Source organism: Bombus flavifrons, chromosome 17 (genome assembly GCF_040668555.2).
Source record: "Bombus flavifrons isolate JBK064 chromosome 17, iyBomFlav1_principal, whole genome shotgun sequence".
Classification (NCBI taxonomy): domain Eukaryota; kingdom Metazoa; phylum Arthropoda; class Insecta; order Hymenoptera; family Apidae; genus Bombus; species Bombus flavifrons.
Genome location: NC_138458.1, coordinates 3,387,388 through 3,399,754, shown reverse-complemented (window position 1 = coordinate 3,399,754; position 12,367 = coordinate 3,387,388). Strand labels below are relative to the sequence as shown.

The 12,367-nt window shown below is 35.5% G+C and overlaps 2 protein-coding genes across 3 annotated transcripts in view; one reads left to right on the top strand and one right to left on the bottom strand.

Annotated features, from left to right (window-relative positions):
* LOC138188694 (phospholipase B1, membrane-associated-like) overlaps positions 1-12,367 on the bottom strand; it is a 289,810-nt gene that overhangs the window by 117,090 nt on the left and 160,353 nt on the right. The gene's annotated exons all lie outside the window — the stretch shown is intronic.
* Positions 1-12,367, top strand: part of LOC138188678 (putative fatty acyl-CoA reductase CG5065) — a 124,642-nt gene that overhangs the window by 109,331 nt on the left and 2,944 nt on the right. The gene's annotated exons all lie outside the window — the stretch shown is intronic.

Sequence of the window (12,367 nt, the reverse complement as noted above, 5' to 3'; positions counted from 1 at the left end):
GTTACCGAAACAATATCGAAACGGTAATTAAAAACCATTCAAACTACGATATTAATTTTGTAACTTAAGGTACGCTACCTTTATCCAATTAACGTTATCCAGCAAATATTGTTCAAATGATTTTAACAAATCCTCTATACAAATTAGAAGAATGTAAAATAATTCCTTCCATGAAAAATGAAATTTATCACGGAACTCGTTTCAGTTACGAAACAGCTTTGTCAAACGATAAAGAATGGCAGATTCTTCGAATCTTTCCGCTCAAGTCGGCGCGCCGCGATAACTCGAGTAAGTGGCGAGGCTGATTAAAGAAAAATCCGCAACTTGTTGAAAGTTTTAAATATTCATCCACCAATGTAGCATCTACTTAATAACCGGTGTTGCCGACGCCCCTCGGTGCAACCACCACGGCCGCCTCTTTTTCTCACCCTTTTGCCAAGCGCGTTTTACCCTTCCCTCTCCCCGCCAACCCCTCGAACCGGCGTTTGTCCTGAGATCCATCGTCTCGGAGCCTCAGTACGCGAAGAGCGCGACGACGAGCAAATGAAATCCGTTAAAACGCTTTCTTAACGGTATCGCCCGGGCTAAAAGCTAAAAGCGCTTTTAAATTCCGCCAACTCTACCCCCTGTCCCTCATCCCTCAGTGTGCTTCGCGCGTTTCCTTCGCGTTCCTCTTTCTCAAAAACCTTCGCTAGGCCGTTGTTGCTAGGTCATCAGTCCCGCATCGATGCGTATCGATGCTCCACAACGTAATGCAGTAGCATTTGCTTAGGTGTATGTAGGTTTGGATAGGTTCGAATACTTCTTGATTTAAGGCTACTTGATAATTTAAGTTACACAGTTACAGTGGTCATAGTTTGAGTTATAATGGCGATTGTTAAGATGGAAAAATCGTTTAGGCAAAGAGCAAAGATTTCTTAAGGATGTTTCAAATTTTAGAATTTATATTTACAGTTTGAATATGTTTGAACACTTGTTAATTTGCGATATGAAATTTTAAGTGTAAGTTAAGAGAGCAAGATTCTCGACAATTATTATCAATAACTGAAAAATGCAGATGCAAATAAAATGTATATACCGAAAGAGGAATAGAAATCTAACGATGAAAAAGAAGAAATGAGCAGTTGGAAGGCGAAATAGGGACGTTAGCGGAGGAAGGGTAAAACGAACATAGAAACACTACGTGAAGCACGATAGACAGACAGACAGAGAAACAGAAAAGAGAAAGAAGTTAAGTGGGTGCACTTACGCTCGGGTAAAACAGAGCGGCCTCCGAATTGAAGCTGACAGCGGTCCAGCCTAATAGAGACTCTTAGCGTAATTAAACGTAAACACATTCGAGGCGTCACGCTAATCTGAATGCTTATCAAGGTCCGCCGGTGTTGCCTTAGGGCCGTGTCTACCTGGCGTGTTCATCCTTGGGAATAGCGAAATGGGGAAGGGGGAACAGGGTACGGGGCAGTCTCCAGGCAGGCCTAACCTTCGGCCAGGCATTTGCGCGCAAATGGCCCCTGTCTCCGGCACTATCGCGCCCCGTTATTAAGCGATGTTTCTATTATCCTTGCGGTGTATTTGCACCAGCGACCAGATAACGCGCTCGTAAGAAGCTTATTTTACGGGCAGGAATTAATGGCCGGTCGAATTTTCATCCCATGCCCGCGAGCCAGTCCCATCAAATGAACCGCGAATATCGCGGCCGGATCGATTATTTATAATTCGCAGACAAATTCGGCACGATTCTGGTCGAGAAGGGAGGAATCGTTGTTACAGGTATTGCTATGAAACGAGTTACACGATGGTCCATGAATTAAGATAAGAAACGAGGATGTTCATCTTCTGGTACTGTACGAGTTTAATCTTCCAGCTACTTTTACAAACAAAATCATAGAATGATCGATTAACACGTTCGCTATGAGTTTTACTGTTATTTTTTATAATCTCGCATGCTATACAAATGATCTACGTATAATACCAATTCGTAGGGAACGTGCTTTATTTATATTATGAAGCGTACCCGCTTCAGTCGCTGATTAATTGTAATATGGCAAGCAACCCTCTGGAGAAACATGGACCGCGATTTAATCGGACAAGTTTTTTTTTCGCGACGAACGAGTCGAGGGACCAGGGAACGCGCGATATGTAAACAGCGAGGGTTGGCATATCAGAGGAAGGGAAAATTATATCGATCGTCTGCTCGTGTCGCCCAGATCGTTCTGCTAATTAATTACGATCGTTAGATTCAATCAACCGCGATTCGCGTCGAAGGCGTTATTGAATGAATGCCCCACCCTTAGCCATGATTCGCAAAAAGATCAATATGAACGTATCAATAATGATGCTTTCACCGTACGTACTAAATAGTATTATGTATTAGTATATACACACACATGTACATATTGTTTTCTCAATAGAAAGTTCAAACTCACCTGACTCGATCATATTATGGGTTTAAGGGCAAAGGTAATTTCTTCCCACTAAATATGCAAAGTATGTGTATAGGAATGTATTATATAAAAAAGTAATATCTATAAAACAATTTGACACACAATACAAATTTGCATATACAGACATTCAGACATACTAATTATTACATTTGAAATAAATTATATATGTTTTGTGACACCTTTGAATCTTCAATAGTATTGGAATTCACGATACGCTGTTTATGGGACTAATCAAGCCATAGATCACAAACATCTTTAACATTTTGTCGAAAGAGACGCATAACATCTGCAACATTCGTTACCGTGATTCAACGTGATTCAAGTTGGTGAAGGAATAAAAATTCATTTAACCCCTAGTTGTCGAATGATTGGTGGAGACAGGCAGCTACGAGGTAGAGAATTTTTTTTTTTTATTTATTTATTTAAATTTTACAATTTGTCCAGTAGGACATTTGGGAAAATATTATAGCTTATTGGTATAATAATATAACATGTGGGTGGCTACCCCAGCGGGGCACCATCTTCGTGTTTGTTAGGTTATGTCCTTTGTGAGATCTGTTGGGTGACGAGATAGAGAATGGCAAAAAAATTTGGAACGTGTTGAAAATTGTGGATCCTAATCGTCGATATAAATATGTACGAACTTTCAATACAAGCAGAAATAATAAATAAAAAAAATTGTATTTATTTAACACCTGATTTACAAGAAAGTACACAGATAACAATTACAAGAGCTTCACTGGCGCATTACCTATCTGGGTGTACCTCACAATATTTCAGCATGTGTACTTCCGAAGGAAGTACGATAGTTTTGTTTGCTGTTTATATAGCAACGTCGAGTTCTGCCCAAGCAGCCGAGCTAAACGGACGTGTAAAACAGTGTTTCAGATAAAGTGCGGCAAGTGGGGAAGAGGAAGACACGAAGCAAACCTAACATGAAAATCTCACCGATAAAGATAATCAACAAAGACGAACAATATTACATAAATAAAACAACAGACATATCAAAACCAAGTCAACCAATAAATCAAGGACAGGACTGCTCAGTTACAATTGAAGTCGATACGGAAAACAATAAAGAAACAATTCAACAGGATGAAAGCTGGAAGGTGACGAGTTACAATAAAAAACGAAAAATAACAGGAAATCTAGATTCAGAAAATCAGCGATGGCTGCAAGAATTACCATTAAGAAACTCCTTCAGCTCGCTAACGGAAGAAATAGACGATGACCCAACAAGCAAAACCACAACTCAACCAACACACATTACAAAACCACCACCAATATCTGTTGAGGCGCAAATAATAGACCCGCTTATTGATCGACTAAACAATATAGTTGGGAAGGAAAATTACATAATGAAACAAGTAAAACTGGAACAGGTAAAAATCCAAACAAACTCCCCAGAAAATTATAGGAAAGTGATAAAAGAACTAAAGGAAAAAAATGCTATATACCACACGTACCAGCTCAAAACGGAAAGGACCTACAAAATAGTTATAAGAGGATTACATCCAAAAATTAACACAGAAACATTAAGTGACAAATTAGCCATAAAACAGGATCAATTAACAATATGACCAGGTATGACACAATGTAACCACTACCATTATTTCTAATCGAACTAGAACCGAGAAACAATAATAAAGAAATATACGAAGTTAAAAAAATTCTAAACACAATAGTAACAGTGGAACCACCACGCTACAAAAAAGATATACCTCAATGCATGCGGTGCCAACAATACGGACACACAAAAAACTGTTGTAATAGAAGCCCGGCATGTGTTAAATGTGCAAAAAACCATTTAACAACACACTGCCCATACACAGGAAAAATAGAAGAAGTTAGATGTTACAATTGTAACGGAAACCACACAGCCAGCTATAAAGGATGTGAAATCAGGAAACAACTACAACGTAAACTGTTTCCATCACTTCGCAATAGATCAGTTGATAACTACCAACAACAACAAAATACAACGGAAAACAAAGCAACATTGAAAACTCAAAATGAAATAAAATCTACAATCAGAAACACAGACATCCAAGTAAACCGAAGTTACGCGCAAGTAACACAAAGTATCAGACAAGAAACGCCCATTAACAATCAGAGTCAAAGCAACAACACCGAAGACACTACAGAAATCAAAGAACTACTATAACAATCCATCAAAAGCACTGAAATACTTACAAAAATGATAATCGAACAAAACGCAACCCTCAGACAGCAAACGGAACAAATAACACTTATGCTAAAACTACTCACAAACATGCTGAGCAAAAAATAAGAAATAAAAATGGACACGCTTAAAATAACAGCCTGGAACTCTAACGGCCTACAACAAAGGGCCCTAGAAACCAAAACATACCTGTACAGTGACAACATAGATATACTACTCGTATCAGAAACGCACTTCACTACACAAAGCTATTTAAAAATTCCGTACTACACCATTTATGACACCAAGCATCCCTCAGGAAAGCACACGGAGAGACAGCAGTAATAATAAAAAGCGACATTAAACATCACCTACACAGCCAAGTCAGTAAGGAACATATACAAGCAACCACCGTTACAGTACAAACTAGCAGCAACCATTTTCAGTTGTCAGCAGTATACGTACCGCCGAGAAATAAAATTATACCTCAAAAGTGGGAAGAGTACTTTCAACAATTAGGTGACAAGTTTATCGCAGCGGGAGAATACAATGCAAAGCACACAATATGGGAATCAAGAATCACTACACTTCGAGGTAGAACCTTGGAAAAATACATTAGAAACAATAACCTCAATATATTATCCACAGGAAGACCGACATACTGGCCGACAGACCTGAGCAAAATACCTGACCTACTTGATTTTGCAGTTACAACGGAACTAAACACAAATAAACTAAATATAGCACCCAGCTTCGAGCTTAGCCCCGATCATACACCCATAATAATTACATATAGAAAAAAACCAAAACTTTATAACAATTCAGAGACACTATGCAATAAAACCACCAAATGGCAAACATTTAAAGAAATAATCGAGAGCAAAACCAACTGCAGCATCCCATTGAAAACACCCAAACACATCGAACAGGCAGTAACAGCATTGACAGAAACTATCCAAGAAGCAGCATGGACCAGTACACCTGAACCAACCAATAGACAAACAAAAATCATTCCGCCAGACATACTTGAAAACATGGAACAGGAGAAAACAAAAACACATAAACAAACTTGCAAATGAAATAAAAAACAAAATAAAAGAGCACAACAATAACGAATTCACAGAATCACTCCCTGCACACGAGAACTCCAACTACTCCCTATGGAAAGCCACGAAAAAAATAAACAAGCCAATAAAACTAGTCCCAGCAATCAGAAAAGCAGACAACAAATGGGCAAGAAGCAACGAAGACCAAGCTGAAGAATTTTCCAACCACCTAAGCAACACATTTACACCACATAATATCAATAACAGCAACCTCAATTATCATACCGACGAGGATACAGCACAAGCACAAGAAAGAACAGCACAAGAAATTAGAAACATAATCGAGAGAACAAAGACAATAAAGCACCAGGAATCGACCTAATTGAAACTTTCGGAGGTATGTGTGACAAATTCGAGAAAGCGTCCATCAACCAAATAGAAAAAAAGATTTTAAAAACTTATCCAAACACATACACATTCAGTAAGAATTTAGCAGAGCAGATCTGCCAGTTGCGATAGTACGGCCAAACGTAATTGGTGCCTCTTTGGAAGAATCATGTCTTGGTTGGATACAGAATATTTCTGCATTTACAAATATTTTCGTAGACCTTTCCCAGTAGGACCTGTTCAATACTCCTTACGTTTCCTAAAAGTGGAGTTAATCGATTTGTTTGTGAGAGGATAAATGAGAGACTCTCCACTAGATCATCATTATTATAGTTCAAATTTGTTGTTGTTCGCAATTACGGAAATTCTTACCAATATATTTAGCGCTACATTTCTGGTAATCAAATACCACAAATAATGTCTAAACCGATTTAATGTTATCAGGTACATTTCTGCTAATCAGCAGAGGATGTGTAACAGTAATGTGGTAATATTGGTATATTCAAAATGGTACGCCAAGTTTTTGAAACTATTCTATTCAGTCGTTTGCCTTGTTTGCAAAATTAACGAACGAAATTCGAATTAATCGAAACAGCTTAACGAGTATTTCTGGTGGCAGCAACTACCGTTTTTATTTAGATACAATTCGAGAAACCCCAGATTCGACATGTAGAATTGTACATAACGGTTACGAACACCGAAAATCAACACCAGATCGTAACACTGTATACAGTAGAGTCCCCATTAAAGCCGTCCCTTAATCCGAGCACCCATTATCGCAATATTTTAATGTAAAAACGATTTATTATCCGAACATCACATTTTGCAGTAAATGATACTATTTTCCATTTCAAATATCTACTGTGCACATATTTTATTAGCCTTCTATTAGCCATGTACAATGTATTTTAATGTATTATTTCCTTTATTCGATTCAATGAATTCTGATTATAAGACTTTAATATGAAACTAATAGTGCTCTAGCTATTGGAGCAAAATAAAACAAAAACTCGAAACTGGTGCAAATGCAACAAATATACATACTGTTAGGAAAAGCCACAATCATAGACTTCGTAAGTACTGATGCAATGAACTGGTTTCTCTGTAAAACAGCAAATGAAATAGTAACGAAGTGGTGCCTTCTCATGATGCACCGCGCGTGGCGTTCGAGAACTGGACTCAATGACTGACAGTATAAAAAGATTATGTAACTTAACAGCCAAGAAGACATAGAATCCATAGATATTTAACACTAAACTTGCCAGTGCTAGTCAAATTGACCGTTTTCAAACTTTTATATAAATTTAACCATATTTAAACGCTATCATATCGCTTCAGAATTTATTTCTGACATTACATGCTTCCTAAAACATGCATACAATATATTTTTCGATATTTACTTCTAGTTTGCTTTTTTCTTTTCTAAGAAAAAATTGTATTCTGCCCTGCCTACCGCGGGCGGTCAATTTGACCAGCAGGTAAAATAATTAAGTTACTCTTAAAATAAATGCAATCAGTACAAAGAAAAGGCCATCTCAACGTCAGATGACAAACAAAATCGGTAATAACAAATAATAACAACTGTTACGCCCGTAATCTTATCATGAACTATAATCCATGTCACCAGCTGTCAAAGCATATCAAATCAGGTCCATAATAATCCTAAGGAACTGCCATAAAATTTAGCATTTTTATGGTCAATTATTACAAACACTTTAAAAGTCAAGAAGTTTCCTAGGAGTACTGCTCATTGCGATAAAACACGGTAAAAGCGGGTGTTTCCCAATTCCACCCTCGAGTAACCGTTGGTGGAAAACTGCCAATGCTCATCAATATTTTCGTACAAATATCGCCAACGCAGACTATATTCTTACTTGCTATTGTCCTTTCGACCAGAATATATCTCAGTTTATTAGTCAATAAGCCGACCTCTAAACTTGTTTTCTCTAAAACTGAAAGGAAGCATCTCAGAGCGTTTTGTGTAAAGTTGTTATAAAAGGAAAAGTAAAGCATATATAATTTCACAATAATTTTGTAGTCCGTTCATTGTATTATACTGTGATAAATATTTACCCTAAAAATGTCAAGACTTTAAAAAAAAATTATTTAAAAAAATAACGGACATAGAAGAATGTTGAATGTGCGATGAACAAGAAACTTTAGCAACAGAAAACAGTATGGAAACACATGAAAAGCTATTTATAAGCGAATGAATGTTCTATGTTATAATTAAGCGTTCACGTTTAGAGCGAAAAGGAATGAAACTATCGTTAACAGTAGAGAGTGAGACTGATGTAGAGAACCAACGTATCGAAACTGGGCCCGATGGAACAGCTTGGAAAGAAATAGATGCAAGTCCTAAACCTGCCAAGACATCAGTACATAATATTTTAGAGATATGCTAAATGGCATATAATAAAAGGACAAGTAAGGACGAGATTTTATCATATCACTGATCACCGTATAAGGAATCATATAATAAAATATACGGAAGAAGAAGCATTTAGAGTATTGTGGACTAAGAGGGAGCTAGATGCAACAAATCTAGATGCATTTATTGCTCTGCTGTATGCCCGCGGTGCATATTAGGCAAAGAATTTAGATGTCTCATATTTGTGGAATGAAATTTGGGGGCCTGCATGTTTTCGAAAACAATGAGCTGGAATGACTTTGCTGAAATGATGAGGTTTATACGATTTGATAAGAAGAGCGAATGAAGTCAATGAATTTGCAATGGTATCTACAGTATGATGACCGAATTATAGAGAATTCACAAAGTAGTTATAAACCTGGTGCATACGTTACTTTTGTATGAAGAATTACGGGGAAAAACCACGCAATAAAACTATCAATAAGTTCAGATTCATTAGTACAAAAAACTTGTCAAATAAAAAATTGTAAATGTTACGAAATTACGAAAATGTGTTCAAGATACGGGAAATATATATGCGACAAATGTACATTGGATAATAAGATAATTTGTAGAAAGTGCAGCGAGGTTGAAGAAGATATATCTCAATATAAATAAAAGTGTAATTTCATTTAATTCTAGAATTGAAATTAAACAAAAGCAAATTTGGATGAAATTTTCTGAAAGTTCATCATTTTATATACATTCAGTTATAAATTAACCATTATCTAAGGTAAATCATAAAAACTGTTATTTCATTAATCACCGGTCATTTTGACCCGATGAGGTAGGAAGAGATGTACACGAAGTGTCGGTAGATTTAGTGTGGAAGGTACTATCAATCAATCTTGATGTGTATTTGAATAAATGAAATTTCAAAGGAAAGTGATTGCTCCATTATCCGTACAGTTTCGTCATGTTCGAAGAGATATTTTGACACAGCATCTAAATAATTGACAAGTATATTCATGAAGAAAGTGATAAGTAAAATAAGGAAAATGTATTTTATCACGATGAACGATATTTTACTTGAACTTAATAATATAATTGCGTAATACATATCTCTCCATTATCATTTCATGGTATCTTTTGTACATACGTAATCAATGTTACATTAGTATACTTCATTTCATCTGCGTATATTTCAATTTATTTTACTAAATACAAAGGATCTTAACATTTAAAATGTTACACGACTAAAATATATCTCGCATGGTTGATGTAGTTACCGCTGAGCATATTTTGTACTTTCATAAACACGAAAGATGTGGAAGATGAAATAGTTAATCGACTTCTTAATGCATATCATTATCCAGTTTCAGTAGTAGGGTGGGCTTATTAATAATATAAGAATCTAGAGGAGCGACACATCGAATATCATTACAGTACTGTGGACGACGTGTAGGTATTCATTATCGTGAAGTGCACTTTTGATCGATCTTTGGTAAACAATACGCAGTGGAAATATTATCAGGTAACAGACGATTCCTTGTTATTTCGAATTGAATTGTGTCTGTCATTAATGTCATTTATCAATTTTATTATTATAAATGTGATATATATCAAAAATATCATCGGGTCATTAATTACTACAGTAGTTTAAATGAAGTTTTTGAATTCCCAAGTATTTATTTTATATTTTACTTTATACACAGTAAAACTGGCTTATTATAGTGATTTTTCAATAACTTACAACCAGTCAATAGAGGTAATCGGAACATTCGCCTTTGCGAGATAGTTGCGCGAGATATCGGTTAATTTTTGTCAAAAATTGAGTTTGGGGACGATATTTCACAAGTTATTGTTAGGACTTGCTTCGATTCTCGCGTTTATGGAAATTGAAAATGCGCTCCGCGGTGACAACATTAACCATGCGAGATATTTCAGGCGTTTTACATTTTAACTGATAAGATCCCTTGTTTTTAATAAATAAACTGAAATATACGCAAATGAACTGAAGTGTACATACATAATATTGATTACATTTAAAAGAAACGATGAAATGGCAGTAGAGGGAGTATGTTATTACGCAATTATTTTATTAAATTTAAGCAAAATACTCTACATAGCGATAAAATATATTTCTCTTGTTATATTAATCACATTCTTTATAATTATACTTTTTAATTATTTAGATGCCGCGTCAAAATATCTCTTCGAATAACAATATAAACATTATTTCATAGACATTTGTGAGTTAAAAGGGCTTTATGTTCAGTATTTTTACAAAATTGTTGTTAGTTGGTTATATTAATTTTCTTCACTTTTATACTATATATAAATGTGCGTGTACAATACTCAACGTATTAAATCTTTATAACACTATTATTTGTGCTATAAAAGGCTCGGTATTGTAAAGATCAAGCCGAAAACAAATAACATACATAAGCATGATAATATAAAAATATATTACACATATATACAAAGCAATATAGATATATATGTATATAATGACAGATATAATACATAACAATGTATACATACATACGTACATAATAAAATTACAGGATACATGAAAATTATAATAAAAATATACGTATAATATATGACATATTACACGTAGAAATGTTATGTTCTAATTAATTTCATTGACCGCTGTTCTCATTTGCGTTATCACATTCATCAGTTTGCTGTGGCAATAAAATTTCAACCAGGTAATCTGAAATACAGTAGAGCCTCCGGTATCAAAACTAACAGGGAAGCAAAACTGTTCAGATATTGGAACAATCATGTTCGTATGAAATTTCATTTATTCAAATACAGATCAAGAATGATTGACAGTTCCCTTCAATATCTATGGAACCCATATCTTCTTAGCTGTCAAGTCACATAATTCTTTCAACGTAATTAACTGCAAAGAGCTACATTCTTTTTATACTGTGAGTCATTGAGTGCACTTCTCGAATGCCACGCGCGGTTCATCATCAAAAGGCACCTCTTCGTTACTATTTCATTTGATGTTCCACAGAGAAACCAGTTCACTGTATCAGTACTTTCGACGTCTATGATTGTGGCTTTTCCTAACACTATGTATTTTTGTTAATTCTATTGCATTTACACGAGTTTCGAATTTTTGTTTTGTTTTGTTTCGATAACTAGAGCACTATTTGTTGCATACTAAAGTCTTATAAAGTCTAATAAAATATGTATACAGTACATATTTTAAACAGAAGAGGCATCCGCTAGTAGGAAATATTATTTCCGGACAATAGATTGTTCCGGTATTACGATAATCGGGTAATGGATGCTCGAATACATCTGTGGGAGGGGAAGAGTCTACCTATACAAGGTGTTTGGTTGCAGAATCTTGATGCTAAAATAAAATAAAAATGGAGAACAAAAAAATTGCGCTTTGATTTTTTACACGAACGCGACGTTATTTTAGACAAATCATCGATTATAGATTATACCTGTCTACTCATTGAAATCAATAATGACATATCGCAAATTTACCTCTTTTTGCCTCCATAAATAATTAATGAATGAAGAGAATGTTGAGATTATTCGATGTATAATCAGAGAAAACTAGTGGATAAATTGTAAGGCAGAAAATATATTTAAATATAAGTGTAATTATAAGTAAGAATACAATTTGAGCTGGTCCAGATCCGCACGTTAGCTGTGTTACCCAATAACTGAAAACCTCGAAGCCAACGTCGCCTGTCTACTGTTTATGGTCTGACTTCGTCGCAGTCTTTTGTCTACGCGCTGTCGATGGCTTCAGTGCTTGAGAAACTAAAAAGACTAGATGTAGAGTTTTCTTATAAGTGGTGACCACTTCAACAGAGAACATATAAAATATGTTAATACAGATTTCACATATGCATGTGTTCACGGGTGGTGATAGCAAAATCACATACGCATTAAGTATTCTCGAGATGCTACTACATGTGGGCAATCATTGTCTCGTACGACCACG